The following is a 25,906-nucleotide window of genomic DNA, read 5'->3' as shown; positions in this document are numbered from 1 at the left end:
GAGAGGTGAGTGCGGCCAACAGGGAGGTGGTAGCCTGCTAACTGGACGGGTGAGTGCTGCCGGAAGAGAGGTGGCAGGCTACTAACTGTCGGACGTGAGGTGGCTGGCTCCTGACTGGAGAGGTTGAACGCCACTGACATGTTAGGTGGGAGGTGGCAGGCTGCTGACTGGAGAGGTGAGTGCAGCCTGCAGGGAGGTGGTAGGCTGCTAACTGTTTGGCGGGAGGTGGCAGGCTGCTGATTGGAGAGGTCAATGATGCTGGCACGGAGGTGGTAGCCTGCTGACTGGAGGGGTGAGCGTGGCTGGCAGAGAGGTGGCAGCCTGCTAACTGGAGGGATGAGTGCGGCCGACAGGAAGGTCGTAGCCTGCTAACTGGAGGGGTGAGCGCTGCCGGCAGGGAGGTGGCAGGCTACTAACTGTCAGGTTGGAGGAGGCCAGCTGCTGACTGGAGAGGTGAGCACTACCGGCATGTCAGGTAGAAGACTGACCCCTTGAAGAGAGGCTCTAGTGCCCTGATGTACCACATCTAGCTTGGATACAAGATGTGATATGGGTGGGCATAGAGGCTCTAGTACCCTGATGTACCTCTTCTAGCTTGGATACAGAATGTGATACAGGTGGGCATGAAGGCTCTAGTACCTTGTTGTACCTCCCCTAGTTTTGGATACAAGATGTGATACCGGGTGAGCATTGATGCTTTAGTACCTTGTTATACCTCCTCTATCTTGAAAACAGGATGTGAAACGAGTGGGCATGGAGGCTCTAGTACCCTGTTCTACCTCCTCTAGCTTGGATACAGGATGTGATACGGGAGGCAAGGAGGCTCTATTACCCTGTTGTACCTCCTCTAGCTTGGATACAAGATGTAATAAGGGTGGGCGTGGAGGCTGTAGTACCTTGTTGTACCGCCTCTACCTTGGATTCAAGATGTCATACGGGTGGGCATGGATGCTCTAGTACCCTTTTTTACCGCCTCTAAATTGGATACAAAATGTGATACGAGCGGGCATGGAAGCTCTAGTGCCCTGTTATACCTCCTCTATCTTGGAAACAGGATGTGAAATGGGCGGACATAAGGGCTCTAGTACCACGTTGTACCTCCTCTAGCTTGGATACAGGATGTGATGCAGGTGGGCATGGAGGCTCTAGTACCCTGTTGTACCTCCTCTAGCATTGGATACAAGATGTGATATGGGTGGGTATGGAGGCTCTATTACCCTGTTGTACCTCCTCTACCTTGGATACAAGATGTGATACGGGTGGGCATGGAGGCTCTAGTACCCTGTTGTTGTTCCTCTAGCTTGGATACAAGATGTGATACGGGGGAATGGAGGCTCTAGTGCCTTGTTGTACCGCCTCTAAATTGGATACAAGATGTGATATGGGAGGCATGGAGGCTCTAGTACCCTGTTGTACCTCCTCTAGCTTGGATACAAGATGTCATATGGGTGGGCGTGGATGCTCTAGTATCTTGTACCTCCTTTAGCTTGGATACAAGATGTGATACAGGGAGCATGGAGGCTCTAGTACCCTGTTGTACCTCCTCTAGCGTGGATACAAGATGTGATACAGGGGGCATGCAGGCTCTAGGACCTTGTTGTACCTCCTCTAGCTTGGATACAAGATGTGATACGGGTGGGCATCGAGGCTCTAGTACCCTGTTGTACCTCTTCTAGCCTGGATACAATCTGTGATACAGGAGGCATGGAGGCTGTAAGTACCTTGTTGTACCTCTTCTAGCTTGAATACAGGATGTGATATGGGTGGGCATGGAGGCTCTAAGTACACTGTTTAACCGCCTTTAGCTTGGAAAAAAGATGGGATACGGGCAGGCATGGAGGCTCAGTACTCTGTGTCACGATGTTGCACACTATTCCTACGACCAATCATCATGGACGGCGGTTTATGGGCCTGACAGTCACCACTCTGAGATTTCGACACACAGGGCAGACGCGTAAGGTCGATTGAGTTCCAGCTCCCTAGATCCTGCTCTTGTGTACGATGGGATTGAAATTGCACCCTGTAAGTCTTAACACACACCGACACACCTCGCTGCCACCACTGTCTGTTTCCGAAAGGTAGGTCAGCCACCACACGCACAGTTACCACACCTCAGAGTTATGGATCCCTGAAAGCATTTAAGGACTTCTAGTAAAGTTTAAATTCTATTCTACTAAAAGAGGTAGCAGTACTTAGATTAAAATATGCAAAAGATGATTTACGTAAAACATAAGGACAAACAAGTACATACAAATTAACATCCCTTTGTCAATGGCTAACTTAATGACCATCTGGACAATGGACTTCCTGGGATAACTGTACATCAAAGGTTCGCTGCACATGTGAGGGCAGGGAAATGAAGATTAAGGAGTTCAACCCAGCTTTTCCCAAATTGGCATGGAAAGCTGGTTGACACTTTACCAATATTATTATACCACACCTTGTTGTACCGCTTCTAGCTTGGAAACAGGGCCATTGCCAGTCCCCAAATTAAAGCTGTATTCATGACTGCTGATTACAACTCCGTTTCCCCTGTGGCATCCAGTTTTATCGTTCACAACATTACTGTGAACAGAGGCGACTGTAGGTGTCAAAGGTTGTACAGATCATGGGCACCGTAAGACCAAATGTTCTTCAGCTGAATGACTGGAAATGGTTTCAAAAAACATAGGGGCATGACAGTGGCGCCCCCTGTCTCTGGACAATGAAACAGAGGTGCTGATGCTTATCAGATGCTGCTCTCTACTGATGTTCTGAAGGGGGCGTTCTGAGCCCAGTCACCTTGTGTGCCCCCATCCACGTGTCCCAACACCTGCTAACATTCTGGTCAGGCGCTCCTCTCTACTGGTGGTCTGTAGGGGGTGTCCTGACCCCCGTCACCTTGTGTGCCCTCACACATCCACATCCAGCACCTCCTAACAGTCTGGTCAGACGCTCCTCTCTACTGGTGGTCTGTAGGGGGCGTCCTGAGCCCGGTCACCTTGTGTGCCCTCCCACATCCACTGGTCCCAGCACCTCCTAACAGTCTGGTCAGACGCTCCTCTCTACTGGTGGTCTATAGGGGGCATCCTGAGCCCTGTCGTCTTGTGTGCCCCCATCCCCTGGTCTCAACACCTCCTATCGGTCTGCTCAGATGCTCTCTACAGGTGCTCTGTAAGGGCCGTCCTAAGCCAGGTCACCTTGTGTGCCCCCATCCACAGGTTCCAACACCTTCTAACATTCTGGTCAGGCGCTCCTCTCTACTGGTGGTCTGTAGGGGGTGTCCTGACCCCCGTCACCTTGTGTGCCCCCATCCACAGGTTCCAACACCTCCTAACAGTCTGGTCAGACGCTCCTCTCTACTTGTGGTCTGTAGGGGGCGTCCTGAGCCCGGTCACCTTGTGTGCCCTCCCACATCCACTGGTCCCAGCACCTCCTAACAGTCTGGTCAGACGCTCCTCTCTACTGGTGGTCTATAGGGGGCATCCTGAGCCCTGTCGTCTTGTGTGCCCCCATCCCCTGGTCTCAACACCTCCTATCGGTCTGCTCAGATGCTCTCTACAGGTGCTCTGTAAGGGCCGTCCTAAGCCAGGTCACCTTGTGTGCCCCCATCCACTGGTCCCAGCACCTCCTAACAGTCTGGTCAGACGCTCCTCTCTACTTGTGGTCTGTAGGGGGCGTCCTGAGCCCAGTCACAGTGTGTGCCGCCAACCACAGGTTCCAACACCTTCTAACAGTCTGGTCAGACGCTCCTCTCTACTTGTGGTCTGTAGGGGGCGTCCTGAGCCCTCATACATCCACTGGTCCCAGCACCTCCTAACAGTCTGGTCAGACGCTCCTCTCTACTGGTGGTCTGTCAGACCACTGTCTGGCTCTGGACTCTGATGGCTACCAAAACTAGGGCTTCTAAAGCCCAACCAAAGAAGCTGGAAGACTTCTTCCCTTCCATGGAAATCCCTCCCAAGATGGCCCTGGCTGCTGCGCAGGATTCTGGAGTGGACACAAGGGAGACTAGCGTAAAACGCTCACCGCAGTTCTGCCCCAATGTTGCCGTCAGGAATATCAACAAGCTGGATGAGTACTCAAAAGCCATGGGGACTTCCCTCCTGCCTAACCCATGCATAGAAAGGGAGCAGAAGCAGTGGTGGCAGTGAGATCCCCGATTCCAGCCAGCAAGCTGCAAAACCACTTTCACTTTGCCTGGTGGCTCCCATGGCAGTCTCCGACAGTGATGGAGAGTGGGGGAGAACATCAGACGGTGCCTCTGGAGGGGCCTCTGTGTCAGCAGGATCCCCTGGTGGGTAAGAGGACTGGGGGGAAGGAGCGAGGTCCTCGGATAACAGTCGCTCCTCTCCCGGATCTGCAGTGTCCTTTGCAGTGGCTGCCGCGGCTATATCCACTGTCCATAACAGAAAAAGGGACAAGTACACATTATCAGATGCTGTATCTGTAGGGTCTCTATTACCCCTAAGATCATGTGCAGGGGAGAGGAAGAAGTAAGGAATATCCTGCACAATGATTACTCTGATGTAACTCCCCACTCAATGAGAGCTGAAGGGCACACTATGGCAACCCCTCCTGGCAGTAGCACTGGGATAACCACTCCTGGCAGAGACTCAATTTTTACGCTATTACCAGCAAAGTGATTCCCATGACAATCTCCTGTCTACTTCGGGGGCTTAGAGATCCAAAGAGCATATCCAAAAATTTCCATCTACTGACCAACCTGCTTTTGAAAACTTTATTAAAAATATTATACTGTCTTTGAGTGGCTCTATTCACGTTGATATGAAAACCATGTGTTCTGCTCTTACTAAGTCCGTCCATGACCTAGGAGAGAGAGTAGACCACAATGAGAATGAAACGCAAGCGCTGACATAATCCCCCAATGACTTTATTGACGCTCATTATTCTCTGGAAGATGAGGTGCACTGACTAACTCTTTCCAATCCACTGACTGACGTCTGAAGACATTATGATTTAAAGGGGTTGTCTTGCGAAAGCAAGTGGGGTTAAGCACTTCTGTATGGCCATATTAATGCACTTTGTAATATACATCGTGCATTAAATATGAGCCATACAGAAGTTATTCACTTACCTTCCCTGCGCTGGCGTCCCCGTCTCCATGGCTCCGTCTAACTTCAGCGTCTAATCGCCCGATTAGACGCGCTTGCGCAGAAGGGTCTTCTGCCTTCGGCTCAGTTCAGCAGCAGCGGCATTCTGGCTCCGCCCCCTTTTACGCATCATTGCGTAGCTCCGCCCCTGTCACATGTGCCGATTCCAGCCAATCAGGAGGCTGGAATCGGCACGCGTGACGGAGCGGAGCTACGGGATGACGCGTAGAAGGGGGCGGAGCCAGAACGTCGCTGCTGCCGAACTGAGCCGAAGGCAGAAGACCCTTCTGCGCAAGCGCGTCTAATCGGGCGATTAGACGCTGAAGTTAGACGGAGCCATGGAGACGGGGACGCCAGCGCAGGGAAGGTAAGTGAATAACTTCTGTATGGCTCATATTTAATGCACGATGTATATTACAAAGTGCATTAATATGGCCATACAGAAGTGCTTAACTCCACTTGCTTTCGCGAGACAACCCCTTTAATGCTGTACAGCTCTGATGATGGAAGATGTCATTCGGCGTTCTCTCACTGTATATTGCCAGCCTCTGTGCTGTCGGAGCCTATCCAACATTTTACCTCATGCAGTACTGTCTTTAGCCAGCAGATGGCACCATTTTAGAGCAGCAGAAAAAAGTAAGCCCCCTAGGAAAACCAGGATACAAATTGGATTAGAAAGGGTTAAAGGCAAAAATGGCGGATATTGAAGATCGCAGCAGACAAAATAACATTAAATTTCAGGGGATTCCTGAGTCTGTGTCTTCAGAGAATTTAAAAGACTTTACCACACATCTTATCCTAAAGGTTCTCCCCGACACTTCTCCAGGGGACCTTATCATTGATAGAATCCATAGACTCCCTAAACCCAGATTCCTACCGGAGGCAATGCCTCAAGACACTATTGCCTGGATTCATTCCTATCATCTTAACGAGGCTTTAATCTCGACATCACGAAAGTTGCCTCAGCTCCCAGAGCCCTTCTCGAAAATTAAACTGTTCTCGGATCTCTCCTAGTTTTACCCATTAAGGACCAGGTGCGGTTAATATACGGCGCCTGGTCCTGAGCTTAAAGCAGCACCTATAGTAAAATTCGGTGTGCTTTAAACCTCGGGCGCGCGCACGTTTCCGTGCGACAGTCCTTGAGCTTTCAAAGTCCTGCTCGGTTACACTGTAGCCGCGGGAATGATTGGGACCAATCCTGTGTCCCTCCACACATGTGATCATCATGAGATCCAATCATGGTGGTCAGTCACAAATGTTTATAAGTGTCATGCAGCTTCACTCTTCCCCCTTCTCTCCTCAGATCGCTTCATTTCTATGCAGAGAAAAGGAGACAGATGTTACAGCTGCCTGTGAAGCAGTTACATTAAATAATTACATTCTATGAATTACATCATCTAGATAACATCATCTAAAATAGTTTCAAAGAGTTAGTGTAGGTAGTGTGTATATATATTATATATCTATACATATAAATATATACTTTTGTGTGCTACAGAATATTTGTCACTTAGTGTGCTGCATATTCTATACACTACGTCACATTAAAAAGCAGTGTCGGAGGGCCTTTTTTTCTTTTTACACAGTTCTCTTTTATAAAATGTCCATGAGGTTATACAGTTTGGAGGAGGCGTATGAAATGCCCTGCTATGACTCTGATTCAGAAACCGAGACAGACGCCTATTCAGATATAGCTTTCCTTGTGAGTGACAGCAACAATGCTTCTGATAACTCTTGTAGGGCTGCCAGCGCGGACCCACAAGTAGAATTAGCAGGGCCCAGTAGCGCTGCAGCGCAGGAAATATTGGTTCCTCCAATTGAGGTCGCCAGCCTTGTGTGGACACCCATTACATCATTCACCCCCAAAATTGCTGACTTCACTGCCACCCCAGGAATAAACCTGGATGTCACAAATTTCTCCCTCATCAATTATTTTTCACATTTTATAAGCGATGAACTCTTGACTGACATAGTCCACAAAACAAATCTGTATGCTAAATAGTACATTGCTCAGCATTCTTCGACACGCTAAAAATTGGAAGGCCACAACCCTATACAAATTTTAAAAATTCTTGGCGCTCACGTTATATATGGGGATTGTCAAGAAGCCCATGATTAAATCATACTGGGCATCTAGTACCATGCATGCCACCCCTAATGTCCAGACACCGCTATGAAGAAATATTACGATTTCTTCACTTCAATGATAATCTGCAAGCCTTTCCCAGAACAGATCCAAATTATGATTGTTTATTTAAAATTCGGCCATTAATGACATTTTTAAATGAGATATTTAAAACTCATTACACCCCAGAAAAAAACCTCAGCCTAGATGAATCCTTAATGAGTTTTAAGGGGAGACTTCATTTCAAGCAATATATTCCAATAAAAGGGCGCGTTATGGAGTGAAGCTTTATAAACTTGGTGAAAGCGGGACAGGATATACCACCGCTTTTAGAATGTATGAGGGCAGGCACAGTAAAATCAATCCTCCACCGTGTCCCCCTAATCTGACTGTAAGTGGTAAAATTGTCTGGGAGCTAATCCAACCCTTCCTCAACAAGGGATATCACCCCTACACAGACAACTTTTATACAAGTGTGCCTACATCAAACATCGGAGCCGTGGGACAATCCGTAAAAATAAAAAGGGCTTTCCACAGAGGCTGGTGGGAAAGCAAATTCCGAAGGGAACATCCTGCTTTTTTCAAAGTGACTCTGATGGCAGTGAAATATAGGGACCGAAAGATGTGTTTGTCCTCAGTACAGTCCATACAAATGCCACTAAGGCCATCAGGGAGAGAGGGTCTGCATCTAACAAGCAAAAGCTGGTATGGATAATAAATTACAATACATTTATGGGGGGGGGTGTTGATTTAGCAGACCAGGTATTGCAGCCATATTTGGTTAAACGGAAACAAGATCCTGGAATAAACAAGTGGCCGTATACCTCATTCACGAGTGGCCGTATACCTCATTCACGAGTGGCCGTATACCTCATTCACGAGTGGCCGTATACCTCATTCACGAGTGGCTGTATACCTCATTCAAATGGTGATCCATAATAGTTTTGTCCTTTACAAAAAAAGAGGAGGCAGAGATTCATATCTTGACTATCAGGGGAATATAATTGCGCACCTCCTCTTTCAGACTGAAGACACCCGACTTTGTCATGAATCTGAAGATGTCCGAACACTAACAGAAAGACATTTTATTTGCGGAGTAAACTATCACAGCCAAGAAGACAAACCCACAGAAAAGATTTAGAATGTGGAGCAAACACGGGAGAGACAGTGATTCTTGCTACTATTGCCCTAAGTGCCCCCCAAAACCTGGCCTCTGCATCTACCTATCTTTTGAGAGGTACCAAACTCTCCCACATTATTAAAAACTAAATTTTTTATACAAATCCAATGAATCCCATTTTTTAAAATTCACATAGTATTATAAAATCATTCCCTGTAACTGTGTGAAATTGATACTTTTTCTTCTAGGCCCTGACACTTGATATTTTTTGTTGCAGCCCTGATACTTTTTGAATATCACAAGGCATGAACAAAATGATGGTGTGGCATATTTTAAATGTTAAAAGTTCAATTTTTTCCATAATCTAAATTTCCACTATTCCCATAGATAAACGCATTAAGGGATCTACTTCTCCTGCTACTCCTTTCATTTTGTGCCCTGCCATTTGTCCTCACACAGGATTATGGCCGCAATTGGCATATTTCTAAATACAGGAGAAACAGGGGCATCAGTTTTGTGGTGCATGTCTCTGTTTTCATGTAAGTTGTCTGAAAAGAAAGACTTTAAAATGACAGATTTGTCAAAAAATTCCCAACTGCTTTGCATAAAATCACTCAAAAACAGTGGGGTCAAAATGCTCACTTTTCCCCTAAATGAATGTTTAAGGTTGTCTTGTTGTCAAAATGGGGTAATTTGCTGGGTTTTCTCTTGTTTTAGCAGGGCAGTGCTTTTACGAACGTGCAATGGAGCCTGCAGGATATACCAACAAAATTTGGGTTCTGAATGCTCCCGGGCTCCTTGGGCCCTGCTGTGTGTCCCCACATAGGATTATGGGCACCATGGGCATATTTCTAAATACAGGAGCAGGGGCATCAATTTTGGGGTGCATATCTCTATATTCATGTGTGTTTGAAAAAAATGACTTTAAAATGACACATTTGTCAAAAAACTCAAAATCGTAACTTTTTCCAACTGCTTTGGATAAAATCTAGAGATGAGCAAGCGTACTTGGCCACGCCCCTTTTTCGCCCGAGCGCCGCGATTTTCGAGTACTTCCGTAGTCGGGCGAAAAGATTCGGGGGGCGCCGTGGGTGAGTGGGGGGTTGCAGCGGGGAGTGGGGGGGAGAGAGAGAGGGCTCCCCCCTGTTCTCCGCTGCTACCCCCCGCTCCGCCACGCCTCCCCCCACCGCGAAGTACTCAAATCGCGGTGCTCGATCGAGTAATTACTCGAAACGAGTAGGTTCACTCATCTCTAATAAAATCCCTCAAAAACTGTGGGGTCAAAATGCTCACTATCCCCCTAGATAAATGCATAAAGTTGTCTAGTTTTTAAAATTGGGGCATTTGCTGGGGTTTTCTCTTGTTTTAGCAGCTCAGTGCCTCAATGAGCGTGCAATAGGGCCTGAAGGATTCACCAACAAAATTTGTGTTCTGAAAGCTCCCGGGTGCTCCTTTCATTTTGGGCCCTGCCATGCATCCCCACATAGAATTATGGGTACAATGGGCATATTTCTGAGCACTGGAGAAAGAGGGGTATCAATTTTGTGGTGTATTTCTCAGTTTTCATGTGCTCTGCAAAAAAAAAAAATGTTTTCCAAAGGACACATTCGTGAAAAAAAATTAATGTGGAATAAAAAAAAAAATGTGGAATAAAAATACCAACAACACTCCTTAATGAATACATTCAGGGGTCTATTTTTCAAAATGGGGTCATCAGTCTGACACCTATGAGCCTCTGCAAAGTTATGTTGGTGTATAAAAATAAAATGTACTTAAAAATTTTAATAATTATTGTTAGATTTGTAATTCTCCCAAATTCTGGAAAAATCCCCCCAAAAATTAGAAATATGTTTCCAAAATAAAGTAAACATATGGATATATATATTTGATTTTAAAAATATATATATTGTGGCAAGTTGGGGTCTGCTTGCCACGGGATCGCCAAATTCGGGATACCAGAATGATCACCTCACACAGCCTTTATTTCACAGCACACAACAAAATTATATACAGTCCACAAAAGCTTGGGGTTCACAAGCCACAGGGTTCTGCCACTAACCCCTCCTGGGGCGTCTTTTCCTCCCTCAGACCAGGTGACAGACCCAACAGGTCCACACTGGACCTCAGCTTGCAGCCTGTCCTAAACTGCCAAACTGTAACTTCCCCCTTGCTTCTGGCAGGAACTGGCTTAAATGCAACCATTTCCTGCTACACCCATCAGGTGTTAACCCTATATATTACTTTCTCGGTATCAGACTGCCTGACCAGCATACTCCGCAGGTCCCTCTGATACTGCACCACTACATATCCCCCCCCCCCCCCCCTTTGATATAGGCCGTAGGCCGTATCACACTTTCTTTTGGCCCTCCAGGGTCAAAACTCCAGGTTTGGGGCTCTCTCGCTCTAACTGGCACTTTCTCAAGCTCAACTTTATGTTCTCTAACACTAAGAATCTTTCCATTTGCTTGAGCCTGAACTACCTTCACATTTTCTTCAGCGTGTACAACATTTGCGGTAGGAATGTCACTCTGGTCCTCACCTACAGCAGCACTGGTTTTCCCTTATCCTGCATCTCAACTGAAGCAGCAACCCTCTCAGCTTCCCTATTGAATACTTCACATTGTACAACACTCATCTATTCAACTGTTGCAGGTGCTGTTTCTTGTCCACACTTCAGTAGCGGCATGTGCACCTATTTCCATCTGTGTGCCCTCTATCACAGAGATACTTTCATTCGTTTGCACGACTTCCTTATCCAGGACCGGAGTAATTTCTAAGGCCTTTTCCCCAGTCTCTGACACCTTAGTGGCCTTCTCTGCTTCAGCAGTTTCACCTTCTACCTTCTCTTTGGTCACTTGAACTTCAGAGGATTGCTCACCCCCCATCTGTAGCTCAGCTCTCACTTTCTCAATGACAGGATCTTCTCTCTTTTCACTTGTCTGAGCTGGGCCCTAGACCTCTCTAGTCTCTGAACCTTCTTTTCAGCAATATGACCCTCTGATTCCCAGGGTTTCATCTTCATACCTAAATTCTTAGCAGACTTTTAAAATACCGCTTTTTCGTCTAACACCACCTTCAGGGTGCTCGTCAAGGTAAGCGCTCCAGTCTCTTTCTTAATATTCTCCAACAGAGTCTCCATTCCTTCTACCGGTTGTTGGAACACACCTTTTAGCTTTTCCCGTATCGGGCTTCTCTTTTCAGTGTCTGTGTTGGCGCTAATCCAATCTTGCATTTCAGCACGCACCCGCTTGTTAAGCAGTTCTTTTGCATCTTCAGGAAACACTGATTTCTCCTCAGTAAGCCACTGTTCACACATCTTTTGTTTCTTCTCCTAGTTGGACACCATCTGACATTGGTGACCAAGCTCCACACTAATGTCTTCTACTTCCTGCTGAAGACTCAGTGTAAACTTCTCAAATTCATCATAGACATCAGTTTGAGGACAAAGCAGCTGATTTATCGCTTCCACCCCTTCTAGGATTTCACTGTCTTGCTCTTAAATCGCGACCCAGCATGCAGGGTTCTCATACAGTTTCTCTTCCATCTCTGACACCTGCGCCTGAACTGTTGCAATCTGCTCTGACAGATTCCTCTTAGTTTCTGCATTTTCCTCTAACTGCTTGAGGAACATATCTCTCTCATATTGCATTATCTTCAGGTGTGCATTAAGACCAAGCCTCTGCTGCGTCTCTTCTTGCACCAGTCTCTAAGACTCTTCAGTCTGAGCTTCGCCTGCTCAGACAGCGCTTTCTGCACTCTGTCACCTTCAGTGACTTTTACTTGTAGCTCTTGAAGCTGCATTTCTACTGCATATCTCTTGCATTCAGATACACGCTTGTCTTCCAACAACCACTTCATCTTTTGGGTCAGCTCAATACACTCACTTTTCCATGTTTCTTTCACTTTTCCAGTTTGCTCCAACTGCTTGGACAGTTTCCCCCTCAACTACAGCATAACTCCGTTCCAGCTCGTGGGTCTCATGTAGTTCAGCTTTCTCATCCAAGCTCATCTGTAGCTGGGACACCAGTCTCTCATGCAGTGTTTCCTTGTTTTCCTTGTAACCCAGTCTGTCTGTCAAGATCTCTGCTTGCTTATCTGCCTGGCTGCAAGCAGCTTTCTCTATTTCCAGCTCCTCCTTGAGCTGACTTATTTGGCACTCCAGTTCACCATTTTTCTTTGCTAACTGCATTTTCTCTGCAACTTGATTCTCCAAACCTGTAGTTTGATTATGTGCATCTGTAGAAGCTCTTTCTAACTTGCAACACGTCATCTCCAACTCTTGCGTTTTCATTTGTAGTTTCTTACAGTCCTGTTCACACTGCACAGATTGTGCCTCCAGACATACTCTGCGATCAGCCTCATCTCTGGCTACGTTCCTGAGGTTTTATATCTCCTCATGGGCTGTTTAAAGATATCCCTCATACTTATTTTTCTCACTTCTCATTTCTTCTAAGCTCTGTTCACACTGAACATTCTCCTGTTCCAGCAACACCAGATGATCAGCTTCCTCCAATCTCTCAAGATGCTCATTCTCCTTTAAGAGAGCTGCATTCTCTGCTTTCAGCTGCTCAGCTTCGTGGAGAATACTTTCCTTTTCTTTTAGGAATTTTCCTGTCTGCTCCTCTGTTAACAGCCTTTGCCTCTTGGCCTCTTCTTCAAGCAGACACAAGGTAGCCCTTTCTTTTTCCAACTGTGCATCATATCTTTAGCAGTTTGCCATGCTTCCTCAAAAAATCTTATGTAAGCTTGCATTGGTGCAAATACCGCCTGAATTTAAACAAGCGTTCTCTTGCTGTCTCACCCTGGACCTCAGGATCTGCCCTGACAACCTCACTTGTCTCACTAGAAGCAGCGTTTCTCTTCTTTTTTGCATCTTTAGTACTACCTGACCTCTCTCTAAAGACATAGTACTACTAACTCCATCATTTCTAGTCCTACACACACTATCTTCATTATTTCTTCCCTCTTTCACTTGAGGTATATTTGCCCTGACTCCCACATGGGCGTTGGCCGCACTCCTCATTTCAACCTGTTCACACTGTGGCTTTATGTGGGGAACATTTCTATCTATATCATACACAGAGAACATCCCACAATCCCCCACACACATTTCAGGGTTAAGGAACCTTTTCTGCAACACATTATCAACAATATGGTTTTTGGACTTTTCACCCAATGCAGACACTCAAGTTTTCCTGGCACCCTCCTGCATGGAAAACATTTGGTTATGCAACAATTTCCACACATCATCAATAGAGTCCTTGGACAAATCTTCACCAAATGTCCAGTTACATTATGCAGCTTTCTATTAGTGGCCTCACCACTCCATGGAGTCTTCTCCAAATATTTGTCACAGTCTTTTGGCGGGGACACCTCCTGTTGTGCCCTCAAAGGCCTGCAGTTAGCCTCCAACACCAACCAGTGGGGTTCTACTGGCCACTTTGCCACTGGACACCCGTACATGCACCAGTCCATCCGTAAACACCCCCAGCATGGCTTTTGGTTGCCTCATGCACCACCCGCCATCTTGACTGCACAGTCAATATGAACCAAACAAGTTCACCAACTTGCCTCACAGACTTCCTCTGCCTGATCCTCTGTTGCCCTCCAAGGCAACTGCAATTCTTCAGCCTCCTGGCCCTTTAACTGTTGCTTAAGCAGCAACCGCACACTCGGCCTACTAGCCCCCTTAAATGCCGCTCGAGCAGCAACCACACACTTGGCCTCCTGGCCCTTTAAATGCTGCATGCAGCAGCACTGCTTCCAGCAGACATCCACTTCAGGTGCGCCACTCTGGATCGTGCTCGCATCCTCCACCATATGTGGCAAGTTGGGGTCTGCTTGCCACAGGATCACCCAATTTGGGATACCGGATTGGTCACCTTATACAAAATATGCTCCAGAGATGTGGATTCTCTTTAGTTCTGGCTCCTGACAGCCTTTATTTTACAGCACACAACAACAAAATTATATACAGTCCACAAAAGCATGGGGTTCACAACCCACAGGGTTCTTCCACTAACCCCTCCTTGGGCTTCTGGAGGGCATCTCTTCCTCCTTCAGACCAGGTGACAAACCCAACAGGTCCACACTGGACCTCTGCTTACAGCCTGTCCTGCACTGTATAGCTGTAACTTCCCCCCTGCTTTCTGAAAATTTTGTACTTTCAATAAAAATATACAAATCGTGTTTATCTACTTTTACCACCTAAATGAAGTACACCATGTGTCGAGAAAACAATGTCAAAATGACTTGGATATGCAAATCTCGTAAAGAGTTATTCTCTGTTAAAGGAACACATGCTAGGTTTCCAAAATTTGGCTTGGTCCTTAAGGGGTTCATATGCAAACCAGAAGATCTCCCTTGCCTGTAACCATGGCCCTCAGACAAGCTGGCATCTTTACAAATGGGGATTTCCCATAAAATTAATAATAAACAAAGAGGGCAAAAAATATATAGTTCGTAATATGGAGTTGGGAAAAGAGGTCCTCAAAAATTGGGATGTCTCTGGGGACCTGGACCTGGGGGTCTTCCGGGGTTCCAGGCCTCCGGAAAAAGCCTATGGTGGTAACAACTGAAGAAAAGATAATTGATGATGTTTATCTTCTCCCTTTTGTTACTTCAGAACTCTTATTAAAAATATACGAGGCTGCTGGACTTTGAGAGCCTATCCCCCCCCCCCCCCCCGCGACTGAGGGCAGGTGCTATGCATTATGTGTCTTCACACTGTTTTCTTTCAAAATATGTTTATTAGTTTTCAGAAACAGAAACAACATTGCATTGTTGAATATAACCAACAAAGTGGAATAATTTGACTAATGTTAAACCGGCAGGAGGCGCGGGAGGCCACCGGAAGGGATCCCAGCTGAAAATATTAATCAGGGGGTATGGAACACATAATCCATGTGAAAATTACTAACCTCGGGGTGTGGTCAACCCGACCCCAATTCTCCGTCTCCCAATACTCGGGGGTATCCCCTTTTCTGCCGTCACGGTTGGTTATTGCTGGGCTTTCCGATGTCCCCCACGCCCCCACTGTCTACAGTGAAACTATTTAAGCATTTCCAAATTATAAGAAAGTAGCAATGCAGGTTTTATGTATGTACTATCAGTTACAAATATAAACTAAAATTATAGTCCTAGGGAAAATACCAGGACGAACGGGGGGGGGGGGGAGCGGATAGAGGCATGGTAGGGGGAAGAGCAAGAAGGGAAGGGGGGAGAAGAGGGGGGAAGGAGAGTAGGGGGGGGAGAGTGGGTATGGTCTTCCACCACCTCTTTACAACATTATGCATGTAAGCGCGACAGGGGGTCAGGCCCATAGGCAGGTTGTGCCCGAGCTAGGTTCTCTTTTCTACCTCGGGTCCCCCAGTACATTAGTGTTCATAATGAGCCATTAGTCAGCCATGTGCAGAAGAAGGGAGATCCCTTAAAGTCTATTCAGACAGTCCAAATATCGCCTGTGGTCGCTCGTGTGACGCCGAGCTCCGAGTCTGAACTCCTAAGTTCTTCCATGTGTTTGGTATGTTCCATTACCTCTATCCAAGTCGATCTGCGGAGCTCGCCCCTTTGTCTCCAATGTTGTGAGATGATGAGGCGCATAGCCACAATAAAATGTCTTAAGAGACCTTTTTTGATTCTCGATATAGTGCCTGGCAACATGGAGAGAAGGGCTATTTCGGGGTCTAGACAAGGTTAGACCTGCACATTTTATTGTATAACTCGGCAAAGCGAGGCTATCAATGGACAGGACCACCAAATGTGTAACATGGAACCCACCTCCAGACCGCATCTCCAGCATTCCTCCGGCACGTCAGGAAAGATTCTAATAATCTAATAGTTAAGTTCCTGGGCTTTGGTTGATATGGACATCTTGTGAGAAAGCTTATATGCTTTGTTCCAGAGCTCTTCGGAGAACTGCTTCCCGATTGTCTCCTCCCACCTCGTCTCCCACTGCGCACGCGAATCCTTCTGCCTACCATCGAGCAACAATCCATACAGCAGAGATACCGCGTGGGTTGGGGGGTTAGGTGCTGTACATATTTCCTCAAACGGGGTTAGGTTTGAGTTTAGCTGCCTGGGAACCCTAAGCGAGCTTAAGTAGTTCCTAATTTGTAAATATTGCATCCAAGCTTCCGGTTTAATTCTATCATTTCCTATGATATAGTTCAGTGGGCGCATGCCTCCCGGTTCCCACACCTCTCATGTAAGAGGTTTAGGATTATCCGGGAGAATGGACAGTGTCTTTGCCGTTAATGTGGCCGTGAGTTGGGGGTTTCCCATTAGAGGCGTCGGGGCCGGGTACACCCACTATCTTACTGTTTCTGGTGACTCGCCTCCACGCTCTTATTAGGTGTAATGCCAGGAAGGACGCCCCCCAACCCCTCCAATCTACATTTCCTGGGATCCAGAAGGCTCCCTCCAAGTTCAGGTTATTTTGTTCTAGTTCCAGTGTCACCCATGTTTTTTTATCTGAATGGTGGAATATGTCTAATATGCATTTTCCTATCGCTGCCTTATGATAGAGTTCGAGAACCGGTAGGCCCGTTCCTCCGGATGACCTAGAGCGGGTTAAGGTCTTGTAGCTAATTCTGGGTTTTTGGTTCTTCCATACAAATTTTACTAACGCCTTTTGTAGTATGTTGAAGAAGCTCCTGGGGATATTATATGGCGTGGTCTGGAAGACGTACAAGATCCTGGGCAACAGATTCATTTTAAGGGAGCTGATCCTTCCAAACCACGATAAGTACAAATTAGACCAGCCTCCCATTTCTATTTCGAATAATGATAATAACGGTCTATAATTTAGATTAAAGATGTCTTGTGGATCAGCCGGGATGTGTATGCCCAGATATTTTATTGCGTCATTCCTCCAAGTGTATGGGAGAGACCCGCTCATCTGATTAGCCTCAGGAGTTGACAAGGATTAGGATTTCAGATTTTTGGGGATTGATTTCGAAATTACTGAGATTCCCGTATCTAGTGAGTTCCCTTTTAATCTCTGGAATCGAGGTGCTAGGACTCGAGACGTACAGTAGTAAGTCATCCGCAAAGATGGATAGTTTGTGCTCTCTGCCCCCCCCCCCCCCCACTAACCCCCGGATATCTGGGTTTCTCCTCAGGGCTTCCGCCAGAGGCTCCATCGCAAGTATGTATAAGAGAGGGGACAGCCCTGCCTAGTGCCATTCCATATCTCGAGGGGTGCTGACAGGAGGCTGTTAACCCTGATCCGTGCAGAGGGGGAGCTGTAAAGGGACATTATCCAGGAAAGGACCCTCGGGCCAAGACCCACCCCCCTCAGTACTGATTCCAGGAAGGTCCATTTCACCCTATCAAAGTCCTTCTCCGCATCCAACGCTAAAAGGCACAGTGGGGTATCGAAGTGCCGTGCTTTATTGATTAAGGAGATAGTTTTGATAGTATTGTCGCTGGCTTCCCTACCAGGGACAAACCCGACTTGGTCTACGTGTATAAGGGACAGGATGAGGGGGTTTAATCTGTTTGCCAAGATTTTTGAGAACATTTTTAGGTCACTGTTTATGAGGGAGATGGGTCTGTAGCTTTTGCATGACCGAGGGTCCTTCCCTGGCTTCAAAATTACCGCAATATTGGCCTGCAAGGCCTGGGGAGGGAATGGGCACCCCTGAGATACTGCGTTAAACGCGGCCAACATGCTTTCTGCTAACTGGTCCCCAAAAGTTTTATAGAATCTCGGTGTGAAGCCATCAGGGCCAGGGCTTTTCCCCAGTTTCAGGTCTCGTATGACCTGGGATAGTTCCCCGGGAGAAAGGTCCGCCTCGAGGGATTCCACCTCTGCTTGAGAAATAGTTCTGTGTATGTTTTGTTGTAGATATTGTGCTGTTTGTTCCCTGTGAGTGGGCTCCTCCGATTCTTCAGGGCTAGGGATATTGTAAAGATCGGAGTAATAAGCCCTGAAAACTTCCAATATCTCACTCGGTGCATGGACCTCGCTCCCGGAGGAATACCAGATGGACATGATATTCGTCTGGGGGACTCGGGGGCTTAGATCCCTTGCAAGCCACCTCCCGCTCTTGTTACCATACTCATAGCAGCCCGCCCTGAATCTGTGTCTGATGTGAAGGGTGTTCTGGTCCAGTATGGCTAGGATTTTATGTCTGATGTCTATAATTTCTGCTAATAGTATCTCTGACTTCTGGGCTTTATTGACCGTCTCGCGAGTCTCTAGTTCCAGAAACAACTGCTTAAGATTGTGAGATCTTTCTTTTTTAAGCCTCGCTCCGTGGGCCATGAACACCCCTCTCAAGGTACATTTTAGGGCCTCCCACTTAATTGGTGCAGGGGTCGGGTCGGTTGCATGGGCCTCCAGAAAAGCCTATTGTCCTTTTTATGTCGGCTAGGCATGGTGGATCCTTGAGGAGATTGTCATTAAGTTTCCAATTAAACCCTCTATAGTCCTGTCTAGTGGGTTTAAGTTCCCCTAGTATAGGGGCATGATCTGACCAAATGAAATGTCCTATAGAACATTTAGGGGACCCATCTAGGAGCTTATGCGATACAAAGATATAGTCAATTCTGCTGTATGTATTGTATACCCGTGAGTGGCAGCTATAATTCCTGTCGGCCGGGTGAAGAGATCTCCACAGGTCGACTAGGTGTAAACTCACCAGCATCTTCTTAAGTCTGCGGATGGTCGAGTGGGAGATCGAGGAACGCCCTGAGGAGGTATCTAGGAGTGGGTCCAAGGGAACATTAAAGTTGCCACCGGCCACGATCATCGAGTTCTCTGCAAAGTCTGACAGTCTCCGAAGAGCTCTGGAGCTGAAGGACACCTGCCCCTGGTTAGGGAAATAAAAATTAGCGAGGGTGTACATGTCGTTTTGCAGTTTTAGTTTTTAGGAATATATATCTCCCTTCGTCGTCTATTTCTGTTTCTAGGGCTTGAGGTTTTAATGATCTATGGAATGCTATGGAGACCCCTCCTACTTTGCGGTCTGGATGAGGGGCATGGTACCAGTATGGGTAGTATCGGTTGTGGCAACTGGGGGTATTTGCAGTAGTGAAATGGGTTTCCTGAAAGAAAATTATCATTACTCTCTTCTTATGCAGGCTGTGTAGAATTTGATTTCTCTTACTAGGGCTGTTTAGGCCTCTAGCGTTGTAGGAACTCACTGTTAATGACGCCATCTTGCTTAATTAGGGGGGACATCGCCGGAACCCACGGGTAGTAGACCCCTGGAGTTGGCGGAGGAAGACCGTGAGCGGGTAGAGGACGGGGGAAGAGGAAGAAAGGGAAGACGTAGAGGGTGAGAGAGAAAAAAGATGGGCGAAACAAATGCAACATGTTGAGGGAGGTCTTAGGCCAAGAAGGCCCCGCCTCCTGTGTGAATTCACGTAGCAAGTAAGGCTACGGATATAACTATTTTTAGTGCAGCGACTCGTGCTGCAGGCCTAGGTTGGGGGAGCCTGTACCAGGGCATGGCTTACAGCGCCCCCCCAAACCCCGACTTCTAAGTCTGAACCCGTCTTAGGGTTTTGTTTCAATATGGCGTCCACAGACAACGACGAGATAATTCCGTCGATAGCAGTTAGGTAGATGGTGTAAGAGGTAGGGCCCTCAGGGTATTTGGAATCTCCTATCCTCTAATCAATGCTTCCCTGAGGGGCCGACCAGGTGCCAGGCTTCTTTTGGGGGCAGCCGGTCCGGGGCCCTGACTTTTGGCCAGTCGGGTAATGCAATCATAGGGAGTTGAAATTTGGCTAGGAACCTCGGAAGGTCCCCAAGGCCCCTGAAGATAGCTGTGTTTCCGTCTCTTCCTGCTTGCAGCTGAAAGAGGTATCCCCAATGGTATGGGATGTTTTTCTCTTTAAGGGCGATCAGCACTGGTCGCAGGGCTCTCCTTAGTTGAAGTGTCCTTCTTGACAAGTCCTGTAGTACCAGAAGAGGGCTGTCTTTGTAGGTAATCGGGCCCGTCTCCCTGATTTTCCATAAGAGTTCCTCCTTCTCTTTGTAGAAGTGGATCCTACATATGACATCCCGTGGCCTAGCCGGGTCTGCACTTTTAGGGCTTAGGGCTCTGTGGATCCTATCTAACTCAACCAGGTTGTCTTCTTGTCTGTTGAGTTTATCGCCGAAGCTCTTGATTGCCCACTGTTCTAAGCGTACCGATTCTACTTCCTCGCTTAGGCCACGAATACGGATGTTATTTCTTCTATTACGATTTTCTATGTCGTCCAGATAAGTATGCTGGCAATCTGCGAGGAGTGGTCTAGCAGGATGTTATGATGTTCAGTGAGCTGTGACTGGAGTTCGGTCTGAGCTTCTTCTGTGTCAGCGACTCTATGGCCAATATGCTTTATTTCAGTTTGTAGTGCTTCTACGGCTTGCATTTGTGAGCTCGTCGCTTTTGTAAGTAAGGCGTCTATTTCACTTCTAGTGGGGATGCTTTTTAGGTGGGCTTTCCAATCCCATGCATCGTTGTCTTCCTCGTCGTCCTCATCTGTGCATGATGTGGAGGTAGGACATACATATGCTTGTGGGTTATGCCCCCTTGTGGGTTTTGTTGCGGCGTAGTTCAAGGTATTTCTAGGGCTCCCGCGCTGGATAACTCTTCGGCCGTCGCTAGGTAGGGTTTCTTGTGGGGACTTCTCTCCGCGGTCTGCTTGTGGTGGGGATCGGGGGTGAACCTCTTCTTCTAGGTCCTGCATATCATGAGGTGCGTGCTCTTTCCCCTCCCCCACCTTTGAGATCGTGCACTTGCCTCCCCGCTCTGTGTCTGTACTTGCTGCCTGCTGGAGAGCCCTCTATAGCCTGGTAGCCATCCCTGTCCCTTTGTCAGCCAGGCTGTGGGCCGCTTTCTGCCCTGAAGGATCTGGGGGAATTTGCCTCTAATGCTCCTGACAGGGAGCTTATTCTTTATTATGGCGCCGGTGGTGGTGGGCGGAGCCTGACTCAGCTGGCTTCTTGCTGGTTTAGGCTGCCTTTGTGGCTGTAGGCTGAGTACCTCCGGTCCCTGGTGTCTGCCGAGCTGCTGTGGGTGGCCTGAGGTGAGCTGGACTGCCGAGCGGTCGCTCCTGTAGCTCCGGCGCCGAGCGGAGATGAAGCTCCTCCCCCTTTCCGGAGCGGCAGCGCCATCTTGGATGCCTCCTGAGCCGTCGGCCGCCGCAGGATATGGTCTAGAAAAGCGTCCAGGGGCCCCATATCTTCTCCTGTGGGTGCCTCCTTGTCTCCTGACTTCTTCAGACGGCCCATAGTAGGTATTTGGTGTCCGTGGGTGCCGGTTGAAGCGTTGATTATTCGGGGTCTAGTGGGAGCCTTCAGCCTATGCTTCCTATCTCCTCGTGCCCTAGGCCATGCCCCCTCGTCTTCACACTGTTTTATTTGTTTTTCTTTGGGTTCAATTGTTCAATGTTGTTGTATGCTCTAAATGCGATAATTGTGCCTGCCCCACACTTTACATCAGTATACCCAGTAGGTAAGTGGCAATAAATATTTTTTCCTTCGATTCAAGGAGCCTTAATTTGCCCTTTAGGAGAAGAGCCATTTGGAGGGAGGTGTTGAAGTTTGGAAGGGATATAGTGTGTATACAGGAGTCGCATTTCAAAGCCTGTGCACCTCCCATCATGAAACATGCTAATTTTTCTACATTCACAACCAATGCAGATAAGAAAAAGGCTGGAGTAATTATTGCCATAAGGGAAACGTTGAGTTTCACTGTCGAAAACCAAATTTTAGACCCTAAAGGCCGCTATTTTAGCTTAGCATGCACCATTAACTCATTCCCTGTGATTTTAGCAAATATTTATGCCCTGAACACCAAACAAAATCATGGAAAACGTGCAGAGGCTTTCCAGAGGCGATGTGATTGTTTGCGGGGTTTTCAACATCACCCATGATGGCGAGTTAGATAACACAGGTACTAGCAATAGACATCTGCCTTCCCTCGGCCCTTGGCTACAAAAGGAAGCACTCTGACACTTTTGCTGTAATTTTCCTTTTACTCGGCCCACTACAGGTCTTTCTCTAGGATAGACTTATGTCTTGTTAATAGATCATTACTTACTGCTATATCGGTCTCTAAGCTAGGAACAGCCCCGTGGTCCGATCACGCTTCCTGTGTACCTCCCTTTCACTGGGTCCCCAATTCCAACGTCCCAAAACCTTGAAGATGAATACATTTCTTTTGAAAATTCCCAAATACAGATATATATCTAAGGCAAAATTAAAAATTATTTTAAGTGGAATGCTATTCCCGGATCAAACCCTACCTGGCAGGTCTGGTTGGGTCTCTCATTATGAGAAGCATATTCATCAATTAGGGGCAAGATTTAAAAAGGAGAAGTCAATTGAAAATGACGATCTCGAACAAAATCCAAACAGCAAAAATGACCTGAGAAGAACCCCCTCAGATCATGCACATAAACAACTTTTCCATCTCAGGGGAAAACTGCACCAGTCCCTCTTTAGCGAGTATGAAGGGGAGCTAACTAAGCTCAAGACAAATATGTACGCAACAGTGGGTAAACCATTAAAAATGCTAGCTAGACAAGTGTAGAAGAGAGACTCAAAAACTAAGATTCCTTATCTGTGGGACCCCAGGTAACAGGATTACCTAGGGTCCCACAGAGCTTCAGAGCTTACTATAATAACCTTTTATAATTAAAAAAAAGACCCTAATATCCCACATCCAACACCAGAAAACTTGGAGGACTTCTTCCGCCAGATTCCTTTACAGACTATATCTAAAGAAAACAATAAGTTGTTGGAGGCCCCTTTTTCATCAACGGAGTTAGACTCGGTAATAAAATCTTTGAAACCCCTAAAGGCCCCTGGTCCTGCAGGGTTTGCAAATGAATATTTTAAAACCTTCACAGAACAACTATCGCCACTCCTACTAGAAACATTAAATTTAGATGCAGAAATGGGGTAACTGCTAGAGGTGTGTCTACTAGCCGCAGTGGTAACCTTTTCAAAACCCGGGAAAAGAAACAACCTCCCCGAGTAATTTTCGCATAATCTCCCTGTTAAATTCGGACGCTAAAATGTATGTTAAATTATTAGCCAATCGCCTTCTGACTATTCTCCCTGGGGTTGTTCATTCTGACCCAAGTTGGATTTAGAAAGGGCAGACAAGCTAATAATAGAAATCTGATGGATTAATTGCAGCAAGAACTAGTTTCATACAAATCTCAGTACTTATCTTGGTTGAGTAAAATCACAATTGATAAGGTGATGACACTCCCTAAGCTTCGGTATGTTTTTAGATCGCTCTAGGTTGTGATACCTATCAAATTGCAGAGACAAGTTACCAATTTCATTTGGGAGGGAAAGAGACCCAGAATAGCACTAAATATTCTAGCTCTGAGAATGGGTAAGGGCGGAGTTGGGGCGCCAAAAATAGAAGCGTATCAAAAGGCTGCTATCCTAAATCAGAAAAGACGTTGGTCGTCTTCAGTTAGAGATATGGACTGGTTGATAATCGAGGAAGGTTTGATAAAAAGGAGATCCTTGGGGGCGTTATTATGAGCCCATATTCTTGGAAAAGTTTCCACTTTCAATATTAAATATGCTATTGTTCAATAGTTTTTATTGAAAAGTATATTTGACATGTTATCACTCGAAACACAACATGGATTGAGAATAACTTGACATGCTAAATGTCAAGGGAAGGGGGTAAACTAGGAAAGGGGATAGGTAGAGGTTAGAGGATCCAATCGATTCTACATATATCTTGTTAGTTATAGATTCAAGTGCATTTATCCTAAAATTATTTCTGAAACTTGAGGTTATGTGCATCACCGGAATCAATCCACGTTTATTCATCATGATTGATTCAAGTGGCTCACCCAAATGGTCCTAAGGCTTAAAGTTATCTAATTGAAAATGATCCATCCAGGGCCCCCAGGTCTCCGTGAACTGCTCCACTTTATTATTCCTATATGCAAATATTTTTTCGCATATACAGTGTTCCCATAACAGTTGAGTAATGTCTGTTAGCATGGGAATACGGTTCGTTTGCCAATTCCTTGCTATCAGTAATTTGAGTTACTAACTTCCTAATTTTGGTTGGGATGTCTCTTGCACCTATCAAAAGAATTGCCAATTCTGGCAAGGAGGGAATTTCGCAAACCAAATGTTCTTTTAAAAAGAACTCCTGCCATGTTGCTTGTATTATAGGACAAACTCCAGAAGATGTGCAGAAGAGATCCCCACCCCCACATCCTTTCCGGCTTCTATCAGAGATATCCAGAAATAAATTAGAGAGCCTGACAGGAGATCTATACCATCTTGTGAGCATCTTACTGTGGACTTCCATTAGAGTAGCACACGAAGAGGGCTTTTTTTGCCCACCTGTGTGCTGTATTCCACTGCTCCATTGGAAAGGAATGTCCCAGTTCCTTTTCCCAATTCAAAAGAAAATCTTGTATATAATCTTGAGTTTTAATTTGTAAGGTGGTAAGGGGAGGGTCAAATAAGAGCCTATAAAGATATAGTGGTAATGAAAGTTTCAAAGTTGGGAGAGACATCCACACTCTAGAAATCTGGGAATATAGGAGGAAATCTCTATTCAAAAGGCCATATTCTGATTGTAAATCTTTTAAGATTTTCATCACTTCACCGTTAGCTAGGTCCGACAATAAATTGATACCTCTGATTTTCCAGCTGGATGTGTATAGGTTATCCAACCAAAACTCCAGAATATTTAATGGAATAGGAACACATTTCCTACAGGCATGGTCTTTGGATGCCTGTAGTAAAAGCCGCCAGGTGTTTATTGCTATTTGAATCGTAGCATTCTTCGAGGGCACTACATTGGGGTCCAAACTAGTTGCTAACAAATTATGAAGCAATTGGGTTTTTTTGCCTAGTGCACATTGCTCTAGATTTTTTGGCCAACTGATCCTTGGTTGTGGGACGCACCATGCTCTTATCTGTGAAATAATATTCCCTTTATAATATGCTTATATGCTTCAATGTTAAAGACTCCCATACCACCGTGTCTTCTGGATGGATGCCGCTACTCTTGGGCTCTTGTTTCCCCAGATAAATGACATTAGTTGCTTTTGTAGGCTTTTAAGTAACCTGGGGGGACATTTAGTTGTAATAGTGCGAAATCAATATAAAATTTTGGGAAGGCTCATCATCTTATAGAGGACGATTCTCCCAGTCCAGGAGAATTCTATCTTGTTGTAATTTATTAAGACAGTCCCTTATTTTGTCTGTTAGAGGGGAGTAATGTTAAGATTTATTATGTCTTTTACTGGGTATGTAACTGTTATTCCCAGGTATTGGGTTCCCAGTGACTCCCATCCATATGGGAATTCTTTCTTAATTTGGGACTGGAGTTTAGCAGAAATGTTTGCAGTTAATATTTTAGATTTTGTTGGGTTTATTTTGTAATATGAAATCTTGCCGAAATGTGTTAAGAGCTCAGATGCTGCCCTAAGGGACTTCAGGGGAGAAGTTAGCATTAGAATTATATCGTCAGCAAATAAGCTGATTTTATGCTGTCTGGAAGATAGAGGGACACCTCTGATGTTACTCTCCATACGAATTGCTTCAGCTAAAGCTCCATGGTCAATAAAAAT

The 25,906-nt window shown here is 46.2% G+C and overlaps 1 protein-coding gene across 1 annotated transcript in view; it reads left to right on the top strand.

Annotated features, from left to right (window-relative positions):
* LOC136592449 (zinc finger protein 773-like) overlaps positions 1-25,906 on the top strand; it is a 107,929-nt gene that overhangs the window by 24,173 nt on the left and 57,850 nt on the right. The window lies entirely within an intron of this gene.

Source organism: Eleutherodactylus coqui, chromosome 1, assembly GCF_035609145.1.
Source record: "Eleutherodactylus coqui strain aEleCoq1 chromosome 1, aEleCoq1.hap1, whole genome shotgun sequence".
NCBI lineage: Eukaryota > Metazoa > Chordata > Amphibia > Anura > Eleutherodactylidae > Eleutherodactylus > Eleutherodactylus coqui.
Note: the sequence above shows the minus strand (reverse complement) of the source record. Positions and strands in the feature narration are given on the sequence as shown.